This window comes from Ciona robusta, chromosome 8, assembly GCF_009617815.1.
Source record: "Ciona robusta chromosome 8, ASM961781v2".
In the NCBI taxonomy this organism is placed as follows: domain Eukaryota; kingdom Metazoa; phylum Chordata; class Ascidiacea; order Phlebobranchia; family Cionidae; genus Ciona; species Ciona robusta.
In genome coordinates, this window is record NC_143242.1 from 130,111 (window position 1) to 137,046 (window position 6,936).

The 6,936-nt window shown below is 34.8% G+C and overlaps 1 long non-coding RNA gene across 1 annotated transcript in view; it reads left to right on the forward strand.

The window, feature by feature from the left end:
• LOC149731960 (uncharacterized) overlaps positions 1–6,641 on the forward strand; it is a 45,059-nt gene extending 38,418 nt beyond the window's left edge. The window contains exon 2 of the long non-coding RNA XR_016385496.1: positions 6,597–6,641. This is a non-coding gene — a long non-coding RNA (uncharacterized LOC149731960). The remainder of the gene's footprint in view (positions 1–6,596) is intronic.
• The last annotated feature ends 295 nt before the right edge of the window (positions 6,642–6,936 follow it).

The window sequence follows — 6,936 nt, forward strand, 5'->3', positions numbered from 1 at the left end:
TTCAAAAAGTAGTCTTCGTATAAAGAAAACACCTTTAACCCAATTCGCTGTAAATGTAGCCGATGTGTTAATCTGACAAATGTGATAACGGTATGTAATAATGGTGAAGTCTGATAGCTCTTACGTTGTGCGGTGTAGCGCGATAAATGGTGAAACAAGTATTTTAGGTCCAGGACTCATTTATTTATATATAGTTGAGCCAAAGCTCAGATGCTTACCTTATTCAAATAGAATGCCTTAAAATGTCTGAGTTGGGTGCTTCAATTCAAAAAGTGGTCTTTGTATAAAAAAAACACCTTGGAACCAATTCTGTGCAAATGTAGCCGATGTGTTAGTCTGACAAATGTGATAACGGTATGTAATAATGGTGAAGTCTGATAGCTCTTACGTTGTGCGGTGTAGCGCGATAAATGGTCAAACAAGTATTTTAGATAAATGGTCAAACAAGTATTTTAGGTCCAGAACTCTTTTATTTATATATAGTTGAGCCAAAGCTCAGATGCTTACCTTATTCAAATAGAATGCCTTAAAATGTCTGAGTTGGGTGCTTCAATTCAAAAAGTGGTCTTTGTATAAAAAAAACACCTTGAACCCAATTCTGTGCAAATGTAGCCGATGTGTTAATCTGACATATGCGATAACGGTATGTAATAATGGTAAAGTCCGATAGCTCTTACGTTGTGCGGTGTAGCGCGATAAATAGTCAAACAAGTATTTTAGGTCCAGAACTCTTTTATTTATATATAGTTGAGCCTAAGCTCAGATTCTTACCTTATTCAAATAGAATACCTAAAAATGTCTGAGTTGTGTGCTTTAATTCAAAAAGAAGTCTCCGTATAAAGAAAACAGCTTGAACCCAATTCGGTGTAAATGTAGCCGATGTGTTAATCTGACAATTGTGATAACGGTATGTAATAATGGTAAAGTCCGATGGCTCTTACGTTGTGCGGTGTAACGCGATAATTGATCAAACAAGTATTTTAGGACCAGAACTCTTTTATTTATATATAGTTGAGCCTAAGCTCAGATTCTTACCTTATTTAAATAAAATGCCTAAAAATGTCTGAGTTGTGTGCTTTAATTCAAAAAGTAGTCTTCGTATAAAGAAAACACCTTTAACCCAATTCGCTGTAAATGTAGCCGATGTGTTAATCTGACAAATGTGATAACGGTATGTAATAATGGTAAAGTCCGATAGCTCTTACGTTGTGCGGTGTAGCGCGATAAATCATCAAACAAGTATTTTAGGTCCAGAACTCTTTTATTTATATATAGTTGAGCCAAAGCTCAGATGCTTACCTTATTCAAATAGAATGCCTTAAAATATCTGACTTAGGTCCTTTAATTCGAAAAGTAGTCTCCGTATAAAGAAAACACTTTGAACCCAATTCGGTGCAAATGTAGCCGATGTGTTAGTCTGACAAATGTGATAACGGTATGTAATAATGGTGAAGTCCGATAGCTCTTACGTTGTGCGGTGTAGCGCGATAAATGGTCAAACAAGTATTTTAGGTCCAGAACTCTTTTATTTATATATAGTTGAGCCAAAGCTCAGATGCTTACCTTATTCAAATAGAATGCCTTAAAATATCTGACTTAGGTCCTTTAATTCAAAAAGAAGTCTCCGTATAAAGAAAACAGCTTGAACCCAATTCGGTGTAAATGTAGCCGATGTGTTAATCTGACAATTGTGATAACGGTATGTAATAATGGTAAAGTCCGATGGCTCTTACGTTGTGCGGTGTAAGGCGATAATTGATCAAACAAGTATTTTAGGTCCAGAACTCTTTTATTTATATATAGTTGAGCCAAAGCTCAGATTCTTACCTTATTCAAATAGAATGCCTAAAAATGTCTGAGTTGTGTGCTTCAATTCAAAAAGTAGTCTTCGTATAAAGAAAACACCTTTAACCCAATTCGCTGTAAATGTAGCCGATGTGTTAATCTGACATATGCGATAACGGTATGTAATAATGGTAAAGTCCGATAGCTCTTACGTTGTGCGGTGTAGCGCGATAAATAGTCAAACAAGTATTTTAGGTCCAGAACTCTTTTATTTATATATAGTTGAGCCTAAGCTCAGATTCTTACCTTATTCAAATAGAATACCTAAAAATGTCTGAGTTGTGTGCTTTAATTCAAAAAGAAGTCTCCGTATAAAGAAAACAGCTTGAACCCAATTCGGTGTAAATGTAGCCGATGTGTTAATCTGACAATTGTGATAACGGTATGTAATAATGGTAAAGTCCGATGGCTCTTACGTTGTGCGGTGTAACGCGATAATTGATCAAACAAGTATTTTAGGTCCAGAACTCTTTTATTTATATATAGTTGAGCCAAAGCTCAGATTCTTACCTTATTCAACTAGAATGCCTTAAAATGTCTGAGTTGGGTGCTTCAATTCAAAAAGTAGTCTTCGTATAAAGAAAACACCTCGAACCCAATTCGCTGCAAATGTAGCCGATGTGTTAATCTGACAAATGTGATAACGGTATGTAAGAATGGTAAAGTCCGATAGCTCTTACGTTGTGCGGTGTAGCGCGGTAAATAGTCAAACAAAAATTTTAGTTCCAGAACTCTTTTATATATATATAGTTTAGCCAAAGCTCAGATTCTTACCTTATTCAAAAAGAATACCTTAAAATGTCTGACTTAGGTGCTTTAATTCAAAAAGAAGTCTTCGTATAAAGAAAACACCTTGAACCCAATTCGATGCAAATGAAGCCGATGTGTTAATCTGACAAATGTGATAACGGTATGTAATAATGGTAAAGTCCGATAGTTCTTACGTTGTGCGGTGTTGCGTGATAAATGATCAAACAAGTATTTTAGGTCCAGAACTTTTTTATTTAAATATAGTTGAGCCTAAGCTCAGATTCTTACCTTATTTAAATAAAATGCCTAAAAATGTCTGAGTTGTGTGCTTTAATTCAAAAAGTAGTCTTCGTATAAAGAAAACACCTTTAACCCAATTCGCTGTAAATGTAGCCGATGTGTTAATCTGACAAATGTGATAACGGTATGTAATAATGGTAAAGTCCGATAGCTCTTACGTTGTGCGGTGTAGCGCGATAAATCATCAAACAAGTATTTTAGGTCCAGAACTCTTTTATTTATATATAGTTGAGCCAAAGCTCAGATTCTTACCTTATTCAAATAGAATGCCTAAAAATGTCTGAGTTGTGTGCTTCAATTCAAAAAGTAGTCTTCGTATAAAGAAAACACCTTTAACCCAATTCGCTGTAAATGTAGCCGATGTGTTAATCTGACAAATGTGATAACGGTATGTAATAATGGTAAAGTCCGATAGCTCTACGTTGTGCGGTGTAGCGCGATAAATGATCAAACAAGCATTTTAGGTCCAGAACTCTTTTATTTATATATAGTTGAGCCAAAGCTCAGATTCTTACCTTATTCAAATAGAATGCCTAAAAATGTCTGAGTTGTGTGCTTCAATTCAAAAAGTAGTCTTCGTATAAAGAAAACACCTTGAACCCAATTCGCTGCAAATGTAGCCGATGTGTTAATCTAACAAATGTGATAACGGTATGTAATAATGGTAAAGTCCGATAGCTCTTACGTTGTGCGGTGTAGCGCGATAAACAGTCAAACAAAAATTTTAGTTCCAGAACTCATTTATTTATATAAAGTTGAGCCAAAGCTCAGATTCTTACCTTATTCAAATAGAATACCTTAAAATGTCTGACTTAGGTGCTTTAATTCAAAAAGAAGTCTCCGTATAAAGAAAACACCTTGAACCCAATTCGGTGCAAATGTAGCCGATGTGTTAATCTGACAAATGTGATAACGGTATGTAATAATGGTAAAGTCCGATAGCTCTTTCGTTGTGCGGTGTAGCGCGATAATAGATGAAACAAGTATTTCAGGTCCAGAACTCTTTTGATTATATATAGTTGAGCCAAAGCTCAGATTCTTACCTTATTCAAATAGAATGCCTAAAAATGTCTGAGTTGTGTGCTTCAATTCAAAAAGTAGTCTTCGTATAAAGAAAACACCTTTTACCCAATTCGCTGTAAATGTAGCCGATGTGTTAATCTGACAAATGTGATAACGGTATGTAATAATGGTAAAGTCCGATAGCTCTTACGTTGTGCGGTGTAGCGCGATTAATCATCAAACAAGTATTTTAGGTCCAGAGCTCTTTTATTTATATATAGTTGAGCCAAAGCTCAGATTCTTACCTTATTCAAATAGAATGCCTTAAAATGTCTGAGTTGGGTGCTTCAATTCAAAAAGTAGTCTTCGTATAAAGAAAACACCTTGAACCCAATTCGCTGCAAATGTAGCCGATGTGTTAATCTGACAAATGTGATAACGGTATGTAATAATGGTAAAGTCCGATAGCTCTTACGTTGTGCGGTGTAGCGCGATAAATAGTCAAACAAGTATTTTAGGTCCAGAACTCTTTTATTTATATATAGTTGAGCCAAAGCTCAGATTCTTACCTTATTCAAATAGAATGCCTTAAAATGTCTGAGTTGGGTGCTTCAATTCAAAAAGTAGTCTTCGTAAAAAGAAAACACCTTGAACCCAATTCGCTGTAAATGTAGCCGATGTGTTAATCTGACAAAATGTGATAACGGTATGTAATAATGGTAAAGTCCGATAGCTCTACGTTGTGCGGTGTAGCGCGATAAATGATCAAACAAGCATTTTAGGTCCAGAACTCTTTTATTTATATATAGTTGAGCCAAAGCTCAGATTCTTACCTTATTCAAATAGAATGCCTAAAAATGTCTGAGTTGTGTGCTTCAATTCAAAAAGTAGTCTTCGTATAAAGAAAACACCTTGAACCCAATTCGCTGCAAATGTAGCCGATGTGTTAATCTAACAAATGTGATAACGGTATGTAATAATGGTAAAGTCCGATAGCTCTTACGTTGTGCGGTGTAGCGCGATAAACAGTCAAACAAAAATTTTAGTTCCAGAACTCATTTATTTATATAAAGTTGAGCCAAAGCTCAGATTCTTACCTTATTCAAATAGAATACCTTAAAATGTCTGACTTAGGTGCTTTAATTCAAAAAGAAGTCTCCGTATAAAGAAAACACCTTGAACCCAATTCGGTGCAAATGTAGCCGATGTGTTAATCTGACAAATGTGATAACGGTATGTAATAATGGTAAAGTCCGATAGCTCTTTCGTTGTGCGGTGTAGCGCGATAATAGATGAAACAAGTATTTCAGGTCCAGAACTCTTTTGATTATATATAGTTGAGCCAAAGCTCAGATTCTTACCTTATTCAAATAGAATGCCTAAAAATGTCTGAGTTGTGTGCTTCAATTCAAAAAGTAGTCTTCGTATAAAGAAAACACCTTTTACCCAATTCGCTGTAAATGTAGCCGATGTGTTAATCTGACAAATGTGATAACGGTATGTAATAATGGTAAAGTCCGATAGCTCTTACGTTGTGCGGTGTAGCGCGATTAATCATCAAACAAGTATTTTAGGTCCAGAGCTCTTTTATTTATATATAGTTGAGCCAAAGCTCAGATTCTTACCTTATTCAAATAGAATGCCTTAAAATGTCTGAGTTGGGTGCTTCAATTCAAAAAGTAGTCTTCGTATAAAGAAAACACCTTGAACCCAATTCGCTGCAAATGTAGCCGATGTGTTAATCTGACAAATGTGATAACGGTATGTAATAATGGTAAAGTCCGATAGCTCTTACGTTGTGCGGTGTAGCGCGATAAATAGTCAAACAAGTATTTTAGGTCCAGAACTCTTTTATTTATATATAGTTGAGCCAAAGCTCAGATTCTTACCTTATTCAAATAGAATGCCTTAAAATGTCTGAGTTGGGTGCTTCAATTCAAAAAGTAGTCTTCGTAAAAAGAAAACACCTTGAACCCAATTCGCTGTAAATGTAGCCGATGTGTTAATCTGACAAAATGTGATAACGGTATGTAATAATGGTGAAGTCTGATAGCTCTTACGTTGTGCGGTGTAGCGCGATAAATGGTGAAACAAGTATTTTAGGTCCAGGACTCATTTATTTATATATAGTTGAGCCAAAGCTCAGATGCTTACCTTATTCAAATAGAATGCCTTAAAATGTCTGAGTTGGGTGCTTCAATTCAAAAAGTGGTCTTTGTATAAAAAAAACACCTTGAAACCAATTCTGTGCAAATGTAGCCGATGTGTTAGTCTGACAAATGTGATAACGGTATGTAATAATGGTGAAGTCTGATAGCTCTTACGTTGTGCGGTGTAGCGCGATAAATGGTCAAACAAGTATTTTAGATAAATGGTCAAACAAGTATTTTAGGTCCAGAACTCTTTTATTTATATATAGTTGAGCCAAAGCTCAGATGCTTACCTTATTCAAATAGAATGCCTTAAAATGTCTGAGTTGGGTGCTTCAATTCAAAAAGTGGTCTTTGTATAAAAAAAACACCTTGAACCCAATTCTGTGCAAATGTAGCCGATGTGTTAATCTTACAAATGTGATAACGGTATGTAATAATAGTAAAGTCCGATTGCTCTAACGTTGTGCGGTGTAGCGCGATAAATGGTCAAACAAGTATTTTAGGTCCAGAACTCTTTTATTTATATATAGTTGAGCCAAAGCTCAGTTTTTTTTTTTTTTTTTTTTTTTTTTTTTTTTTTTTTTTTTTAGTTCCACAACTCATTTATTTATATATAGTTGAGCCAAAGCTCAGTTTTTTTTTTTTTTTTTTTTTTTTTTTTAGCTGCTCAGAAGTGATTGTAACAAACAGTTTACACTAGTTTTGGGGATTAATCAATTTCCTCATCATTGCAGCGTGGGGCGAAAAAACTATACACATTAAAGAATGAATAAACAGAGGGTCATTCGAAAGAAAAAAAAAAAAAAAAAAAAAAAAAAAAAAAAAAAAGCGCAGTGTTAATACAATCTAATGGTACACTAAAGCATATTTTGAATAACATAATTAA